General features: G+C 37.4%; 1 long non-coding RNA gene across 1 annotated transcript in view; it reads right to left on the bottom strand.

The window, feature by feature from the left end:
• LOC141369940 (uncharacterized) overlaps positions 1–17,430 on the bottom strand; it is a 96,098-nt gene extending 78,668 nt beyond the window's left edge. The window contains exons 1-3 of the long non-coding RNA XR_012373543.1: positions 17,370–17,430; positions 16,842–17,102; positions 1,024–1,093 (exon numbers count right to left, since the gene is read on the bottom strand). This is a non-coding gene — a long non-coding RNA (uncharacterized lncRNA). The remainder of the gene's footprint in view (positions 1–1,023; positions 1,094–16,841; positions 17,103–17,369) is intronic.
• Positions 17,431–20,894: the final 3,464 nt, after the last annotated feature.

Raw genomic sequence — 20,894 nt, 5'->3', positions numbered from 1 at the left:
TGAACCCAGTTGAACCAGTATCTGGTAACCTGGGTATGCCTGTCACAGGAGTTAGCAGAGGAAGGAAGAAAGGAGGGCGGGCGGGCTGGAGGAAGGTAGGAAGGGAAGGGGGGCGGACGGAAGGAAGAAATGCTCCTATGGACCAGAGGAGTTGACTTCTTGATTAAGGTTATCTGACACAGTATCTATCTGATGTCGAGGAGCATCTGCCAAAAGCAGCAATTTTAGCTCTGATAGAGTAGATGCTAAGCTGCTCTTTCTAACAATAATTAGTCAGCAGGTTCAGCTGCTTCTTTTATAGTATTGTTTATTACAAAACATTACAAAAACATTGACAAAACTCAAAATAAAAGAAAGAAAAATCCACCCAAAATCCTGCCATCCTACAAACCAAACTGTTTACATTTTTTTCATGCTCCCTTTTAGTCCCTGTCCATATGCAGACAGAATTTTTACAGTTGTAATCATAGCACAGATACAATTTTGTAGTCAGGTTTGTCTCAATTAGAGTTTCTAAAGCATTTTTCCATTTACTCCATCATCCTTGGTTCCATTACTAGGAACACTTCACCCCCACCATCCTTACTGACCTCCCGTGGGATCCTAAATGATGAGGAAGACTTTAGAAGAATAATAATCAACAGAATAAGGAGAAAGGGCTATTTTAGATTCTCTGTTGAAGGATGGGGGCATCTAGAATGAAACGTGTAGAAAGGATTTCTCTCACCCTTTGTTTGCTCCCATAGCTGGAAACCTTTATGAAAATAACTCCATTTCCCCACTCTCAGGCATGTTTGTTATCTTAAGAAAGAACCCTTGCAGGTATTTCCTCTTTACCTAGTTTGTTTTGAAGGCCTGCTTAGTATTTAGGACAATGGCATGAACAGACATTTTTTCCTCTATCTGCTATATGGATTTATGTAACTTGGAATTTAAGTGTGGACACTAGATACTGAATCCATATGAACATGAGGTGAAATACTCAACTATCAAAATGTTGAATACCTGGATGCATCTTTTTACCTTTTCCTTTGCAGCTATGTAGTCACTGGCTTCCACACCAGATGGCACCTGAGACTCATGTTGGCCGGAGCTGGTAAAAAAAAAAAAAAAATACTCATATAGATAGATCCTGAGACTCACCCTTGACTTTGTGAAGCAGAATCTCTGGGACTTGGCTACGGACTGATGTTTAGTAACATCATACCCCATAAAACGTCAAAGGTCTCTCTTTCTTGATAATAGCTCTGATTATCATGGGTTGTAGATTTTTATGGGGATGGAAGGGAAACTAGCTGTAAGGATTCGGAGAAGGGATGGTAATATGAAAGATGAATATGGCCTATAGAAGCTGTGTTGAAATTTCTTTTTTTGAGCAAACAAAGAAGTTAGAGGACAGAATGACAGGATATTTTCCTCTCTCCCTACATTAGACAAAGAAGGAGAAAAGCTTTCCAGGAACAAATAACAAAAAAAGCAAGGAATAGAGGTACTACATACCCTAATATGTACAGAGTTTGTATTCACCACCCAATTCCTATCTACAAACCAGGTGGCAGTTTTACCCCCTGGGGAACATTTAGCAATGGAGTTATTTTTGGTTGTCATACCCAGGAGAAGGGTATACCACTGGCATCTAGTGGGTGGAGGCTAGGGATGCTGCTAAATATCTTAAAATGGCACAGGATAGCCCCGCCACAACAAAGAATTATCTGGCCCAAAATGTCAGTAGCACCGAGGATGAGACACCGGCTGTGAAGTGAATGGTAAGCAGAAAATAAACCTGAGAGGCTCATACAAACCAAATCATGGGAGGCCGTGAATTTTGTGTCAGGGAGCTTGGATTTTTTTCATTGTATTTTTTTTTTTTTTCACTGTGAATGATGGAGAGTCACTGAAAGGAAATTACCTGATTGAATTTGGATTTTAAATATATCACTCCGAAGGCATTCTGAAGGGTAAATTGGAGGATGCCATAACTGGAGACAGAGAAAATCCTTAAGATGCTGTTATAAAGGCTCAGAGAGAAATGTAAGGGCCTGGGCTAGCACAGTGCCAGGAGGGACCAAGCGAGAAAGGGACAGCATACATGTAAGATGTAAGTCAGCAGGTGTCAGGAAGTGAATGGGGATATGAGGTGGGCAGGGAGGACTCCAGGAAAACTCCTGGATTTCTCTTTCAGATGACTGGATGCATGATGCCTACATAACAGGAAGGAAAATTTCTGGAAGAAAAAAATAATGTGTCTAGATAAAAGTTTCACAAAATTATTATTTGGAGGAGATAAAGCAGATAATAGTATCGACTCATTCAACAAATATTTTCATAGCCATTATCTGTAGAAAATAGTTGTTACCTAAAGCAGGTTAGCTCCTTATGCAAGCAAGCTATTAGATTGAGCCTTAAGTCTTTCAATTTAAGAAGAAATTTGATGTTATTTGGACGAAGTCTCTAAGAGCCTTAATGGTTCTCTAATTTCAGGAGATGGAGAGTTTCCCTTTTAGAACCTAGAGTCAACTACACTTAGGGTTCATCTTGAGGGAACCATACCTGTGGAGTTAATTAAGGTAAATAGATTGGCAAGGACTTCAGCCAACTACTCAAGCAAGATCAAAATAATTCTGTCAGCAAAGATTTTCTTCTGGAGCTCCTTTCAGCCTTGAAAGACTGGACTTTTTTAGAGTTGATGAAAATAATGGATTCTGGCTATGGAGAATACTGGAGACAACAAAATGCAGAGATACAGAGTTGAAATTGAGATGATTTGTTTAGTACTCAATCCATGCAAGTGATTTTGAATTTCCTCATACTGAAGTGACACCAAAGAAGATATAGTCCCAAATCCATATGGTTGATGTCCCTGAGGTTGAGCACAAAATATTCCAGAATAGTTTATGTAATTTAATTTTTGGAAAGGATAAGTTGTTTTTAGAAGAACTGTAACTAAACGAGTCTTTGGATGACTTGATCTCTTGTTATATTTGAGATAATATCTTGACAATATGGCCTGGAATTTTTTTTCTTTCTGATCTCTTTTGTGAAGCAAGAGATAAAAGAACTTCTTCTTGAATAGTCCAGCAACATAAGTACTACAACTGCAGTTTGTTAATATTATAGTTATTTTTTAAGACTTCCAGAATAGGGGGCGCTGGGGTGGCTCAGATGGTTAAGCATCTGCCTTTAGCTCAGGTCATGATCCCGGGGTCCTGGGATCGAGCCCCACATCGGGCTCCCTGCTCAGTGGGGAGCCTGCTTCTCCCTCTCCCTCTGCCTCTCTCCCTGATCATGCTCTCTCTCTCTCTCTGTATCTCTGTGTCTCAAATGAATAAATAAAACCTTTAAAAAAAAAAAAGACTTCCAGAATAAAATGTGTGCTATAAATTCTTTGTTATCATAAATTTAGTTGCTCACTTCAGTATAACCGTATCCCTAAAATCTCACTGATTGAGTTATGTGTAGGGACAGATACAAGGACAATTTTGAAAGTTCAGATTAAGTTTAAGGGAAAAATATTTACTTTCCACCAGTCTAAAATATCCAACTCAAGGTTGTAGATAAGCTCCGAAGAGCTAATTCTTCAATCATCAATAATGCTGCCTCTGGTTGGAAATGTAAGTGAAAGTCCACAGATTTATCCCACAGCCTGCCATTTACCATTATTGGACTATGATTATAAATGAGTTTGACCAGATATTTTCCTCTTTGATTCAGACAGTTATTCCTGGAGAAGTGCCTTAAAAGGAAGAATCTGACAATTGCTGTTTTCTGATAGATGTAGCTCTGGTGGAACTTCTGCCAATCCTGGCATTCAAGTCCCCTGAAATTATGTCAGCTAACGCATACTTAGAAAACATAAAGTTCAGAAGGCTGCCAAATTACCGTATGATTTGAAGTATCAGTATGTACATTGTAGGAAAAACGTATGTGTTAAAACCCAAATCAGTCTTGCCAGGAGCTGGATTAGTCCATAAATTCCATAGCTTATAAATACGATTTTTACTCAGTGAGTGCCTTCTATGTGCTGGCCACCATGCGAGAAGTTTTCATGACAAAGTTTCTCCATTCATCTCTGCAACAATCCTTTGAAGTAGTCACTGTGGTCTCCCATTTAGAGATGAAGAAGAGCTAATGTCCAAGGTTATCTTTCTAGTAATTGCTGGAGCCAGGATTTAATCCAGGTCTTTTGACAATAAATCTACCCTTTTGGCATTATACCATTCTCCCTCCTAAAACTCCAATTTCAGGAAATCAAGCTTGGCGTGTCAGTCTGAGTTCATCGTTTTCCTTCCCAATTTAGCTCCTTCTGTTGAAAACTCACCATCCCTCTGTCTCCTCTCCCCATGACCAATCAAATGTCAACTCCTCTGAATCCTATCTTCAAATTCCTTGTTATTCAGTGTGCTCCTTGGGCCCGCATCATTGGTACCACTTCGGATCTTGTTATAAATGCAACATCGCAGGCCCCACTCAAACCTACCAAACCAGAACCTGCATTTTTATAAGATCCCCAGTGATTCATACAATGAAGTTTGAAAAGTATGTCTCTAGGCTAAGTGGTCCCTCTCCATTCCTGCTACCACCATTATTCATCAGGTTCTTAGTGTCTCTGATCCAGAGTGTTTAATAATCCCTTAACTGGTCTTCCTCACTTTGGGTATCTCCCTAATTCTTCACCACCCAATTCCTATTGGTAAACCACCAACACGTTGCACTTTTCTAAAGAAAAAATTGAGTCATTCACTCTCCTCCATCCCCTGGCTCAAAAACTTCCACTTGCTCCTCAGAGCCTATGAAAAATAATAATAATAGTTAACAATGACATACTTTGTGCCACATATTTTATAAGTCCTTTACATAAACTAACTCTTTTACTCCTTACATCAACTATGAAATTGGTACTATTATTACCTCTATTTTAGAGATGAGAAAACTGAGACTGAGCAAGGTTAAATAATTTGCCCAAGATCATGAAGCTAGTAAATAGTAGAAGCAGGATTAAGGCTCCCCCAAACTCCTTAGCCTGGCCTCATATGTCCTTCACAGTTACATTAAAAAGGAAGGGAGAGTTTTTGTCCAAGCATCCACTCTTTGCCAGAAACTTAGCTAGAAATGTCCATTTGACCACCCCTCACAACAACCCCACAGCAAGGTTTTGATGTTATTATCCAATTTTTATAGATGAAACTAGGAATTAGAGAAAATTGAACCAAAGTTCAGTTAACTCTAGGCCAACATAATTTCCACTCTATAGCTCTACTATTCCTTCCACTTAGGATGTGTTCCCTACATCTCTGAGTGCCCAGATTTTACTATCTTTTAAGCCTAGTATAAATCTTACACACAAATTTTTCCCTTTTCCTCCAATTTGGAAGTACTCTTGCCCGCCTCTGAAAATTTAATATCTCTTTACCTCCTTTTTCCTTTGGTGCTACTTTGTATTTTTTTATGGTTATCTCTGTATATGTATAATGAGGTATATGCATGAACATTTTCAGAATACTGTACTCTACTTCCTTTCAGTAACTCTGATTATTGTTCCTGAAGTTTTAGAAGATTAATCTAAGGAGACAAATTAAATTAGAACCATGATATTGATAAAATTTAATATAAATTCATGAACAGAAAAAACTATGTGTGATCATTCGGAATTGAAATAAGAATTATTATCCTGGATAAGACAGAATTTGAGAAACAGGCAAAAATTTATATTTACTATTTAATCTCTTCCCATAAAATCAAGCAAATCCCTGTTATGTTTTGATTTTCATGCAAGATGTTTTCTGGATTTTCCACCAACTCATCAGTTATTTTCTGTCACTTTGCTTACATCTTTCATTCTATTTTATTTTTCCTGACAGCTTTCACCTGTTATAAACAATCCTTTCGGAGAGCTCCATTCTGATAATAATTCCAAAATTACCTCAATATAATTCCAAACTTTTCTTACTACCTGACATCAAACATTCCCACAAATAGCCCACTTTAAATTAAAAGGGGTATGAAGGGAAAAGGAGAGAAGACTTGGCTTAAATATTCTTTTAAGGACTTCTCTTGTGGTAGTTCCTGCAACACTAAAAATCCATTGGCAAGTAAATTTAAAAGTTTACCAGCCCATGTTAATTATATTGGAATAAAAAAAAAAGTTTATCAGTCCATTATTTTTCCAGGATATATGTCACATACTAGATTGTCAACCAAATAATAAATTTTACACAATTTGCTATTTGTACTTATTTATCATTATTACTGATATCCAATAGAGAGCTTTATAGTCTAGAGCTGAATGCAATTTTATAACTCAATAAGTATTAGCATACTGGCAGCAACCAAGAAACTTTCATTTCCTCTTTCACTGATGTTGACTCTCAAATCTAAATAAAGGTCAATCTTAATTATTCCAGTAATTCCTTTTTTTTAATGTACTTCAAAAAACAGAGCTCTGAAATGTATTTCTAAAGGTGTCCTAAGATATACTTTAAGAAGAGGATGTAGTATGCAGCTTTGACCTAAATCCTTTCCAGAAAGAGCATCTCAAAATGGTTTCCATGGAACACCTTCTAGGACAAATTGTAAGGTATTTATTTTAAGCCAAAGGAATCCCCAAAAGCCAAAAACAAACTTCAGATATATTGCATTTTTTTTCTATTCTGCTCAAAAGAGAATTGGAACTAAGTGAAAGTGTCACACACAGTGCCATGAACTCCAAAAAGCCTTGGAGTTTATATCATTTAATGGCACTAGAATATATATCCCATGAGAGGAGGCACCTTGACTTTTTTTGTTCACTGCAGATTGTCCAGCATCTAGCACAATGCCTACAATTTAATACTTGCCTAATAAACACTTGTTGAGTAAATGAACAAATTCCCCTCATTTCACAGATGAGGAAATTGGAAGCCAAGCAGTCAAATGACCTAACCAAAGTCACACAGTAACTTTGAAGCTGTCCCAGCACTAGAATTTCAGGCTACATCCCTCATTTGGTAACATTTCCACTGGTTGCAACATAAGCAAATGCAGGTATCAGGTTGGGAGAGAAATGAATGAAAATATGAAAATAAAATAGAAGCCTGGAGACTTTTTTCAAATATCTCATCAGAAGCCAAAAATAAAATTGTAATTATAAATAGCATTGGGAAAGGAATAATAAAAAACAAAAATTTTTAATTAAAACTCTTCCAAAAGCAAACAAGCAAACAAAAACCCCACCTGTCTGATTGATGGCCAAAACAGCAATTACAAAAAATCAGTTTTTAATAATAGAAAAGTAGTCCATATAAGGAAAACAAGGAAGCTAACAAACATAGCCCGTTAACTATAAAACTGAAAACTAGACCAAATATAATTTGAGAAATACTTTGAAAATGACTCCAAAGGCAATAAAACACTTTTTATAACACATTAAAAAAATACTGGGCTGAAGAACCTGAATAACAAAAAAAGGTACACTTATCAAAAGATCAGATAGCAAACTGGGTAAATGAATCACTTTCCTTGGTCTTCTGGGGGAAAAATGCCAGAAGGGAGGTTCATGCATCATAAATATCTTTTGAAACATACAAGTCAGGTCTAGTATATCAAATAGTGGCAAATGTCAATGAGTGAGCAGGAAAGGGGCAAAGAGGTTTCAGTGTATGTAAAGTACATAATTATGCAACTGAGGAGATAAAGCTACTCTCAAACCTCTATCAGGACACCACACCTACCCAGAAAAGGACACAGAAATTCCCTGAAGGGTACTGCCTCAATGTGATACTGCAGCCAAAAATTCTACTAAAATACTACTAAAGAGCATCAAGTAGAGGAAACCAGGCAAGAAATTCATCTATTTCTATTAAAAACTGCGATTTATCCATGCTGGAAGAAAACAAACATTTCTGACACTGGTGTTAAGATTATTATAACAGGCAGTGCCTGTTGGTTCAGTTAAGCATCTGACTTAGGCTCAGATCATGATCTCAACGTCTTGGGATGGAGCCCTGCATCAGGCTCCATGATAAGCAGGGAGTCTGCTTTTCCCTCTCCCTCTGTCCCTCCCCTCCACTCATGCTTTCTCTCTCTCTCTCTCTCTCTCTCTCAGATAAATAAATAAATAAATTTTTTTAAAAAAGAATGATATAATAGAACTGGACTGGAAAAAGAAAAAAAAAAGAGGTATTCATGGTCAAGGAAACTATGGAACTAAGATAGACTATCAAGGCAAAGTTCAGGCTCTTGAGAGTTGTACTTAACCTAGGAATTCCATAATCTCTCTGGGCAGTCTATTCCAGTATGTACATGTGGCTACCATTTTACCAAGCACTTCATCATGTGCCAAGCATTGTGCTAATCAATTTATATCCATTAAATTCATAATAAATTTTTATCTCAAATTCATAACTCATTTAAACTTCAAACTAATATGAATATGGAAGTAGTATTATCCCCACTTTATAGATAAATAGACTGAGGTTTAGATAGATTAAAAATTTGTCCTTTTCACACCACAGATAAGAACCTGGATATGAACTGTGACTGGTCAGACTTCCATATCAAGGTTTTATCCAAACTGCCCTCAGCAGTTTTCCAAAGCAACACCAGGTCTCCCACAGCAGACCTGTACAAACCTTGCTAACCTCATGTAGCCTGTTTCCTGTGCTCTCCTGCAGATGTCCCCATCCAGTATGCCCTTGGCAGGAGCCCATCCAAAGTGGTTCCACAAGTATGGCAGTGTGCAAGTAGCCCCAGCAGGAGCCACCACCACTCCAAAATGAGGGGAAGATAACCACTCACACCAGTTTGACTGTAGCTCCAGCAGTGGGCCGGAAGCAGACATCTAGTCTGACAACAGGCCCCACCCACCAACAAAACTCTCCCATGGGACAACACAGTGAGAGCACCCTGCAGGTTGGTGCAACCACAGTTCTGGAAAACACCTGGTCTGACCCAACTCAAGCCCAGGGTGGACCCAGATGCCCACTAACAACCCAAGGACCAAACACTGTCCATAACAGGCAATGAGAGCCATTGCAGAACACTGGACTGAAGGCAGATGCAGCTCAGCCACAATGGTAGGGTGCATGTACCACACATAGACGACATCCCTGAAGCTCCAGGTTCTGGTGAACAGGGGACATTGCACTACAGGGCACCAAAGGACCTCTTCTCCATAAGGCCACTACTTGCAAAAGCAGGAGATGTATCTGACTTTCCTAACACATAAAACAGACACAGAGAGTTAGACAAAATGAGGAGACAGAGGAAAATGTTCCAAATGAAAGAACAGGACAAAATCACAGCAAGAAAGCTAAAGGAAACAGAGGTAAGTAATATGCCTGATAGGGAATTTAAAGTAATGGTCATAAAGATAACCACTGGACTTGAGAAGAGTGGAGGACCTCAGTGAGACCCTTAACAAAAAGAAAGAAAACATAAAAAAGAACCGATCAGGGGTGACTGGGTGGCTCAGTCAGTTAAGAGTCTGACTCTTGGTTTTGGTTCAGGTCATGATCTCAGGATTGTCGGGCTCCATGCTCAGTGGGGAGTCTGCTTGAGATTCTCTCTCTCCCTCTCCCTCTGCACCTCCCCCCACTTGCATCCTCTCTCTCTCTCTGAAAAAAAAAATCAGAGATGAAGAACTCAATAGTGGAAATCAAAAATACACTAAAGGGAATAAATAGTAGACTACAGGAAGCAGAAAAATGGATCAGCAACCTGAAGAACAGAGTAATGGAAAACAATGCAGCTGAACAGGAGAAAGAAAAAAGATTAATAAAAAAAAAAAGAATAGATTAAGGGAATTCAGCAACACCATCAAATGTAAAAACATTCACATTATAGGGATCCAAGAAAGAGAAAGGAGGGGGGGTGGAGAAAATGTATTTGAAGAAATAATAGCTGAAAACTTCCCAAATCTGGGAAAGGAAATGTATATGGAAATAGAAATGTATACAAAGCCAAGGTAGCAATATTTATATTGGACAAAATAGATTTTAAAACAAAGAATATAAGAAGAGACAAAAGAAAGACACTACATAATCATAAAAGAGAACAATCCAACAAGAAGAGATAACAATTGTAAATATGCACCCAACATGGGAGAACCCAAATACATAAAGCACCTATTACCAAACATGAAGGAAGTAATTGATAGAAATACAAAAAGAGTAGGGGACTTTAACACCGTCTTACATCAATGCATAGATCATTCAAACAGAAAATCAACAAGGAAAGAGTGGCTTTGAATGACACATTGCACCAGATGGATCTAACAGATATAGCGAGATCATTCCATCCTACAACAGTAGTATATACATTCTTTTCAAGTACACATGGAACATTCTCCAGAATAGATCACGTTAGGCCAAAAAACAAGTCTCAACAAACTCAAAAAGATTGAATTCATACCATGTATCTTCTCCAATCACACCATTATGAAACTAGAAATCAACCACAGAAAAAATCTGGAAAGAACACAAATACATGGAGGCTGGGGCACCTGGGTATCTCAGTCAGTTAAGCATCTGTCTTTGGCTCAGGTCATGATCTGAGGGCCCTGGAATCGAGCCCCATGTCGGCTCTCTGCTCAATAGGGTCTCTTCTCCCTCTCCCTCTGCCCTTCTCCACTGCTCATGTGCTCTCTTTCTCAATAAATAAATAAAATCTTTTTTAAAAAATATATGGAGGTTAAATAACATGCTACTAAACAATGAATGGATCAACCAAGAAATCAAAGAGAAAAAAAAATACATGGAGACGAATGAAAATGAAAACTCAAAGGTCCAAAATCCCTGGGATGCAACAAAAGCAACAGCTTATAGCAATACAGGCCTACTTCCACAAGCAAGAAAAATCTCAAAGACCCTTACACCTAAATAATCCTAACCTTATACCTAAAGGAGCTACAAAAAGAACAAACAAACCCAAAACCAGTAGAAGAAAGGAAATAATACAGATTAGAGCAGAAATAAACAAAATAGAAACTAAAGAAACAGTAAAAGGGGTCAATGAAAACAGGAGCTGATTCTTTGAAAAAAATCAACAAAATTGATAAACGTTTAGCCAGACTCACGAAAGAAAGAAAGAAAGAAAGAAAGAAAGAAAGAAAGAAAGAAAGAAAAGAAAAAGGAAGGAAGGAAGCAAGCAAGTGGGCTCAAATAAAATCAGAAATGAGAGAGGAGAAATAACAACTGACACCACAGAAATAAAAAGGATTTTAAGAGAATATTATGAAAAACTATATGCCAACAAATTGGACAACCTAGAAGAAATGGATAAATTCCGAGAAACATATAACCCTCCAAAACTGAATCCAGAAGAATAAACAATTTGAACAAACTGATTACCAGCAATGACATTGAATCGGTGATCAAAAAACTCCCAACAAACAAAAGTCCAGGACCAGATGACTTCACAGGTGAATTCTACCAAACATTTAAAGAAGAGATAAGACCTATTCTTCTCAAATTATCCCCAAAAATAGAAGAAGAAAGAAAGTTTCCAAATTCATTTTATGAGGCTAGCATTACCCTGATACCAAAACAAGATAAAGTCACAACTAAAAAAAGAGAACTACAGGCCAATATCTCTGATGAACATAGATGCAAAAATCCTCAACAAAATATTAACAAACTGAATCTCACAATACACTAAAAAACTCATTTACCACAATCAAGTGGGATTTATTCCTGCGTTGCAAGTGTGGCTCAATATGTGCAAATCAATCAATTTGAAACACCACATTAACAAGAAAAATGATAAAAACCATATGATCATTTCAAAAGATGCAGAAAAAACATTTGACAAAGCACAACATCCATTCATGATAAAAACACTCAACAAAGTAGGTTTTGAGGGAACATACCTCAAATAATAAAGGCCATATCTGAAAAACCCACAGCTAACATCATCCTTAATGGGGAAAAACTGAGAGGTTTCCCCATAAGATCAGAAACAAGACAAGGATGTCCACTCTCACCACTTTTATTCAGCATAGTACTGGAAGTCCTAGCCACAGCAATCAAACAAGAAGAAGAAATAAAAGGCATCCAAATTGGTAAGGAAGAAGTAAAACTTTCACTATTTGCAGATGACATGATACTATATATAGAAAACCCTATATGGTGAATAACATAACATAATAAAATAAAATTTAAAACAAAAAAATAGTCTAAATATTCTTGCCATTAAAAAAAAAAAAGAAAACCCTAAAGGCTCCACCAAAAAGCTACTAGAACTGATAAATGAATTCAGTAAAGTTGTGGGATACAAAATCAATATACAGAAATCTGTTGCATTTCTATATACTAATAATGAAGCACCAGACAGAGAAATTAAGAAAACAATCCCATTTACAATTACACCAAAAATAATAAAATACCTAATAATAAACTTAACCAAGGAGGTGAAAGACTCTGAAAACTATAAAACATTGATGAAAGAGATTGAAGATAACACAAAGAAATGGAAAGACATTCTATGATCATGGATAGGAAGAAAAAAATACTGTTAAAATATCTATAGAACTCAAAGCAATCTACACCAAAATACCAATAGCATTTTTCACAGAATTAGAACAAATAATCCTAAAATTTGTATGGAACCATGAAAGACCCCAACTAGCCAAAGCAATCTTGAAAAAGAAGAACAAAACACAATCCTGGATTTCAAGATATACTGCAAAGCGGTAGTAATCAAAACAGTATGTACTAGAACAAAAATAGATACATAGATCAATAAAAGAGAATAGAGAGCCCAGAAATAAACCCATGATCATATGGTCAATTAATCTATGACAAAGGAAGCAAAAATATACAATGAGAAAAAGTCTCTTCAACAAATGGTGTGGGGAACACTGGACAGCTACATGCAAAAGAATGAAACTGGACCACTTTCTAACACCATAACAAAAATAAACTCAACTGGACCACTTTCTAAAACCATATACAAAAATATATTCAAAATGGGTTAAAGACCTAAATGTGAGACTGAAACCATAAAAATTTTTACAAGAGAGCACAGGCAATAGTTTCTTTGAAATCAGTTATAGCAACATTTTTCTAGATATGTCTCCAGAGGCAATGGAAACAAAAGCAAAAATACACTATTAGGACTACATCAAAATAAAAAGCAAAAGAAAACAAAGCTTCTACAAAAGAAACAGCAAAGGAAACAACCAATAAAACTAAAGACCATCTACTGAATGGGAGAAGATATTTTCAAATGATGTATCTGATAAGGTGTTAGTGTCCAAAATATATAAAGAACTTATACTACTCAACACCAAAAAAAAAAAACCCAAATAATCCAATTAAAAACGGGTAGAAGGCAGGTCACCTGGGTGGCTCAGTCAGTCGAGTGTCTGACATCTTGATCTCCACTCAGGTCTTGATCTCAGGGTCATGAGTTGAAGCCCCAGGTTGGGCTCCACACTGGGCATGGAGCCTACTCCCCAAAAAAAGGGGGGTGCAGAAAACATGAATAGAAATTTCTCCACTGAAGACATCCAGATGGCCAATAGGCACACGAAAAGATACTCAGTATCATTAATCATCAGAAAAATAGAAATAAGCCACAATGAGATATCACCTCACACCTGTCAGAATGACTAAAATCAAAAACACAAGAAACAACAAGAGTTGGTGAGGATATAGAGAAAAAAGAACCCTCATGCACTGTTGGTGGGAATGCAAACTGGTGCAGCCACTGTCAAACACACTTTGGAAGTTCCTCAAAAAATTAAAAATAGAATTAACATACGATCCAGTAATTCTACTACTGAGATTTACCCAAAGAATATGAAAACACTAATTTGAAAAGATATGTGCACCTCTATGTTTGTTGCAGCATTATTTACAATAGCCAAAATATGGAAGCAGCCCAAGTGTCCATCAGTAAATGAATGGATAAAGAACATGTGGTACAGGGGCGCCTGGGTGGCTCAGTTGGTTAAGCATCTGACTCTTAGATTTCAGCTCAGGTCATGATCTCAGAGTCATGAGATTGAGCCCTGTGCCCTCTGCCAGATTCTCTCTCTCCCTCTTGATCTCTCCCTCTTCCCTTCCCCCCACTGCTCACGCTCTCTCTCTCTCAAAAAAAAAAAAAAAAGATGTGATATTTATTTATATATATAATATATATATATATTACTCAGTCATGAAAAAGAATGAAATCTTGCCAATTGCAACAACATGAATGGATCTAGATGGTATAATGCTAAATGAAATAAGCCAGAGAAAGACAAATACCATCTGATTTCACTCATATGTGGAATTTAAGAAACAAAATAAATGAACAAAGAAAAAAGGAAACATACAAATAATACATTATACGTTAATAAATTTTAATTAAAATTATTAAAATAATTATTAAAATAAATTTTAATTAAAAATAAATAATAATAAAAAGAAAAAAGGAACAAACAAACAAAAAAACCCAGACTCCTAAATATAGAGAACAAACTGATGGTTACCAGGGGAAAGGTAGGTGGGGGATGGGTGAAATAGGTGAAGGGGATTAAGGGTACACTTATGGTCATGAGCACTGAGTAATGTGTAGAATTGTTGAATTGTACACCTGAAATTAATATAACACTGTATGTTAATTATATTGGAATTAAAAATTAATTTAATTAATTAATTAAAAAATATATTTTAACCACCATGTTATATTGCCTTCCCCAACCTTAATCCTACCCATTCATTTTTCCCCTTTGGGCGTGGCTGAATTGGTTTGCCTGAATCACACCATGATATAACAAATTAAGCAGCTCTAATTCTAAATACAAGCAGGAGGAACTATGCCTTCCTTGACTTTGTGTCTCCAAAGCCTGACCATTCATTGCCTTATACAATGTTCATTAGGTGTTTGGTAAATTGAAATGAGTTGGATAGAAATAATGCATATTGTAGTCTTACAGCAACTTCCTGTGTCTGGGTACACAAAGCCTGTGCTTCAAAAATTGAGGCTTAAAGGACTGTAAGAGATAAAGGTCAGACTTTTCTACAATGGATACATTGGCTCTGACATAAACAGGCAGCCATAGTAGTAGTGGTGGTAGTAGTAGTGGTAGTAGTAGTGGTAGTAGTAGTAGTGGTGGTGGTAGTAGTAGTGGTAGTAGTAGTAGTGGTGGTGGTGGTGGTGGCAGTAGTAGTAGTAGTGGTGGTGGTGGTGGTGGTGGTAGTAGTAGTAGTGGTGGTAGTAGTAGTAGTAGTAGTAGTAGAACAGGATCAGTGGTCACAAAAAAACAGTGCACTGGGCAGAGTTTCAGGTTGCAAACAATAAAGCCAACCCTGGCTAATTACTAAGAAAAAATGAATTGATTAAAAGCTACTGGACAATTCATAGAATCAACACAAAGACTGAAGAAGTAGGCTCAAAATATTAGCAGAAGCCAGGAAAATATAGGTAATCAGAACTACTGCCAAAGGCACATGCTGGGAAGAGCCTGGTTAGGTGCTAAGCCATCACCACTGAATGTTGGATGGGCACCACCTGCAGCTTAGGGAACTCTGCTAAAAGTGCAGACACAACCACAGCTGGATGCTGGATGCCACGGGCACCATCCACCACCACAAGAAATTCTAAACTGACCCTGCTTCTTTAGGTAACTCACCACATTCCAGTTCTTAGGCAGGAGACTCTATTACAACTGAAGCTAGCCAGCCTAAACTCAAGCTGTAAGGAAGAAAACAAACACTGACTTTTTGGCTTCAACTTTGGGGTGAACTCTGCTTCTCCCCAAATCTCAAACGAGATTCCAAAAACATAGGAAGTGAATTTGAATGTGGGTGACCACAATAAAAAAAAAAAGATATGTATTTACTGTAAAATTATAATCTGAGAAAGGGATCTAGAACCAGATTAGGACTGCCCTCCCAGCTAAGGGGGTCTCCAAAATCTAGTAAGGGGGACAAACAAAAAACAAACAAACTGACCAAAATCTAGTAAGGAGTAACTACACCTCCAAGTGAACTGTTTCTCAAGTGGAAAAGGGAGCATGAACTCTATCAGCGCTGAAGACGGTCATTACCACAGAGGTCCCATGAAGGGAGGCACATTTCCTACATCATAGACTGGCAATTATGGCTTCCCTCCCTTCAAAGTCCCTGAAGTTATGACATGCCTGTGGCCATCATTTCCTGCCACCCCTGTTACAGACATTTGCTGATTACTTCCTCCTAGGCTGCAGTGAAGCTTCTGATGCCCTTCATAATAATGGTGATGGTTACATTCACTGAGGATCCAGAGCTGTGCTAAAGGCTTTACATGTTCTAAGTCATTCTATTTTCACAAAAACCCTATGAAGTAGGTACCGTGATTACACTCATTTTAGGCATGAAGAAAATAAGGCAGAGAGCTAACTTACCTAAGGATACACGAAAGCCAGCAGTACCAAGGCTGGAACCAGGCAGTCTGGCTACAGAACCTGTCCTCTTCACCACCTCCATTTTGAGAGAATTTCCAGCAAGCCCTACTGGACTGCTGCTTTATATCATTTATTTCCTTGATCAGATCAACCACTCCAGAAAATGAGCATTTTACACATCCAGCATAATACCGACATGTCCACTTCCACACCTTTATCAGTCCCTGTGCATCAAATCTCTTTATCAGAATGAGACAGTGGAAACAACATTGGAAAGAGAAAGAACACAGTAGAAAGAACAAGCAAACAGGGTAGGGAGTCCCACTCACAGGCTCTAGCTGTGAGCCTTTGATGGATCTCAATATGCTGCACTCCATCCCAGTTAAAGGAACCGGTTTGATGGATCTCAATATGCTGCACTCCATCCCAGTTAAAGGAACCGTATTACCATAGTGGTCAGAACTGCAATAAATGTATGTATACACTTTGTACATACCACGCATATACTATGTATATACTTCTTTGTTTCCATTGCATTCTGTGGTCTGGAAGTCCCTGTTCATTTCAGAGCCAAGAAAGCTCAGACTCTTCCTCCTGCCCACAATTCCCAGGCAAACTTCTGTTTCTCATTCTTTGTTACCTTCTTTCAGGAAGTAGCCATCCTCAGTTTAAAAAAACCAAAAACATTCCATCCATGATCCCTCTCTATGAAGATTACATATTTCAGGCAGGGATCAATCAGGAAAACAGGACCATTCTAAGTATTAAAGGAGAAAGAATTCAATGCAGAGAATTCTTTATACAAGTAACAGAAGAGCCCCTAAGTCAAAAAGCACAGTGAAGCAACTCAAGAGCTTCCCAACAAGAAGCCACTACCACCTCTAGGCTGGAGGGACAAAAGAAGGAGGTAGTGATATGGGTCCCCAGAGTTTAGGGTCCCTGGGAAAATCAGAGACCATGGCAGGCATGGCTGATGAGAACTAAAGTCACAGAGAAGACTGTAGCTACTGCTGAAGATGCTGACCATGTCCCAGAAGAGGAGAAACCCCCTGGGCTCTCCTTTTTTCTTGCTCTTGTCCTGTCTCTGCCTCCCATGCTGTAACCCAGCTGACAGAGGTGCCTGAGAAAAGATCCTGCCAGGTCAGCCCCATTGTGACACAGAGTAAATCAGGGGAAAAGCCAAGGAATGGATCTGAGAGCAAACAGACCATGGACAGCACATGCTTCAGGATTCAAAACACATTTGTTAGAGGATTATTTAATTTCTAAAACTAAATGAATTTATATGTATTAATGAACACATAGTATTTTTATATAAAAATATTTCTCAGTGGGCACCTGGGTGGAACAGTCGGTTAAGCACCAGACTCTTGGTTTCGGAGCAGGTGGTGATCTCAGGATTGTGAGATCGAGCCCCGCATCCCTCTGTGCTCAAAAGCGAGTCTGCTTGAGATTCTTTCTCTCCCTCTCCCTTTGCCCCCACCCCATGCTCTCTATGTCTATCTCTCAAATAAACAAATCTTTAAAAAAATATATTTCTGAGATAATAATCACTCTTTAAAATCAGCAATGTTTGAGGCAGTCCTAAATATTATTTGTAATTTATTATGTGGTGGTAACACATTTATGTTTAAGCTGGTTGTTTAATGAAGTGTATATAATCCATTTAGTAATATATAATCAGTTCTCATTAATATATTCGATGTCCTCTTTTTTCCATTTTGCTATTTATTTTTTCCAATATCTTAGCATGAAAACTTTCAACCATAGAGAAAAGTTGAAAAAACTCTACAGTGAACATCCATACACATACCTACTGGATTTTATAATTAACATTTTGCCATGGTTGCTTTATCACATATCTACCCATCTTTGCATCCATCTACCCATCCATCAATCTATCTTATTTTTTTTCATTTTAAAGTTTTTATGTCAATTCCAGTTAACATACAGTGTTATATTAGTTTCAGGTGTAAAATTCAGTGATTCAACAATTCTATACATCACCCAGAGCTCATCACAAGTGCACTCCTTAATCCCCATCACCTATTAAACCCATTCTCCCACCCACCTCCCCTCTGTAACCATCAGTTTGTTTTCTACAGTTGAGTCTGTTTCCTGATTTGTCTCTCTCTCTCTCTTTTTTTGGCCTTTGCTCATTTGTTTTGTTTCTTAAATTCCATATATGAGTGAGATCATATGGTATTTGTCTTTCTCTGATTTACTTATTTCACTTGTTATAGTCTCTAGCTCTACCCATGTTATTGCAAATGGCAAGATTTTATTCCTTTTTATAGTTTATTAATATATATACATATATACACAATGCAATATTATTCAGCCATAAACATATATACAGCCATATGCATATATATGTATATATATGCCACTTCTTCTGTATCCATTCATTAACTGATGGACGCTTGGGCTGCTTCCATAATTTGGCTATTGTGAATAATGCTGCTATGAATATAGAGGTGCATGTATCCCTTTGAATTAGTGTTTTGTATTCTTTGGGTAAATATCCAGTAGTGTGATTGCTGAATCATAAGGTAGTTCTATTTTTAAATTTTTGAGGAACCTCTATACTGTTTTCCACAGTGGCTCCACCAGTTTGCTTTTCTACCTACAGTGCATGAGGGTTCCTTTTTCTCCACATCCTCGCCAACACCTATTGTTTCTTGTGCTGTTGATTTCAGCCATTCTGACAGGTGTGAGGTGATATCTCATTTTAGTTTTGATTTGCATGTCCCTGATGGTAAGTGATGATGAACATCTTTTCATGTATCTGTTGGCCATCTGGATGTCTTCTTTGGAGAAATGTCTGTGCATGTCTTCTGCCCATTCTTTAACTGGATTATTTGGGGGTTTTTTTGTTGTTTTTTGGTATTGAGCAGAATAAGTCCTTTATATATTTTGGATACTAACCTTTTATTGGATATGTCATTTGCAAATATCTTCCCAGTTTCTTTTGCATGTTGCTGTCCAGTTTTCCCAACACGACTTGTTGAAAGGACTGTCTTTTTCCCATTGGATATTCTCTCCTGCTTTGTTGAAGATTAATTGATCATATAGTTATGGGTTTATTTCTGGGTTTTCTATTCTGTTCCATTGATCTATGTGCCTATTCTTGTGCTGGTACCACTCTGTTTTGATAACTACAACTTTGTAGTACATCTTGAAGTCTGGAATTGTGATGTCTCCAGCTTTGCTTTTCTTTTTCAAGATTGCTTTTGCTAGTTGGGGTCTTTTGTGGTTCTATACAAATTTTAGAATTATTTATTCTAATTCTGTGACAAATGCTGTTGGTATTTTTATAGGGATTGCATTAAATGTGTAGATTGCTTTGGGTTCTATAGACATTTTAACAGTATTTGTTCTTCCTCTCCATGATCATAGAATATCTTTCCATTTCTTTGTGTCATCTTCAGTTTCTTTCATCAGTGTTTTCAATTTTTCACAGTATAGGTCTTCCACCTCTTTGGTTATATTCCTAGGCATCTTATTATTTTTGGTGTAATTGTAAATGGGATTGTTTTCTTAATTTCTCTTTCTGGTGCTTCATTATTAGTGTATAGAAATGCAATAGATTTCTGTATATTGATTTTGTATCCTGTGATTTTACTGAATTCATTTATCAGTTCTAGTAGCTTTTTGGTGGAGCCTTTAGGGTTTTCTATATATAGTATCATGTCATCTGCAAATAGTGAAACTTTTACTTCTTCCTTACCAATTTGGATGCCTTTTATTTCTTCTTCTTGTTTGATTGCTGTGGCTAGGACTTCTAGTACTGTGCTGAATAAAAGTGGTGAGAGTGGACATCCTTGTCTTGTTTCTGATCTTATGGGGAAACCTCTCAGTTTTTCCCCATTAAGGATGATGTTAGCTGTGGATTTTTCATATATGGCCTTTATTATTTGAGGTATGTTCCCTCAAAACCTACTTTGTTGAGTGTTTTTATCATGAATGGATGTTGTACTTTGTCAAATGCTTTTTCTTCATCTATTGAAATAATCATACGGTTCTTGTCCTTTCTCTTATTGATGTGATGTATCATGTTGATTGATTTGCACATACTGAGCCACATTTGCAATGCAGGAATAAATCCCTCTTGATTATGGTGAATGATTTTTTTAAATGTATTGTTGGATTAGATTTGCTAGCATTTTGTTGAGAATTTTTGCATCAGTGTTCATCAGGGATATTGGCCTGTAGTTCTTTTTTAGTGTCTTTTTTTTTTTAATATTTTATTTATTTGACAGGGAGAGAGAGAGGACAAGCACAAGCAGGGGGAGTGTCAGAGGGAGAGGGAAAAGCAGGCCCCTCACCAAGCAGGAAGCCCAATGCGGGGCTCAATCCCAGGACCCTGGAATCATGATGTGAGCTGAAGGCAGATGCTTAAACAACCAAGCCACCCAGGAGCGTTTTGGTGGTGTCTATCTCATTTTGGTATCAGGGTAATGCTAGCCTCATAAAATGAATTTGGAAGTTTTCCTTCCTTTCTATTTTTTGGAATAGTTTGAGAAGAATAGGTATTAACTCTTCTTTA

Source organism: Callorhinus ursinus, unplaced genomic scaffold (genome assembly GCF_003265705.2).
Source record: "Callorhinus ursinus isolate GAN/ISIS: 27379988/994484 unplaced genomic scaffold, GSC_fseal_2.0 scaffold24, whole genome shotgun sequence".
NCBI classification, from domain to species: Eukaryota; Metazoa; Chordata; class Mammalia; order Carnivora; family Otariidae; genus Callorhinus; species Callorhinus ursinus.
Note: the sequence above shows the minus strand (reverse complement) of the source record. Positions and strands in the feature narration are given on the sequence as shown.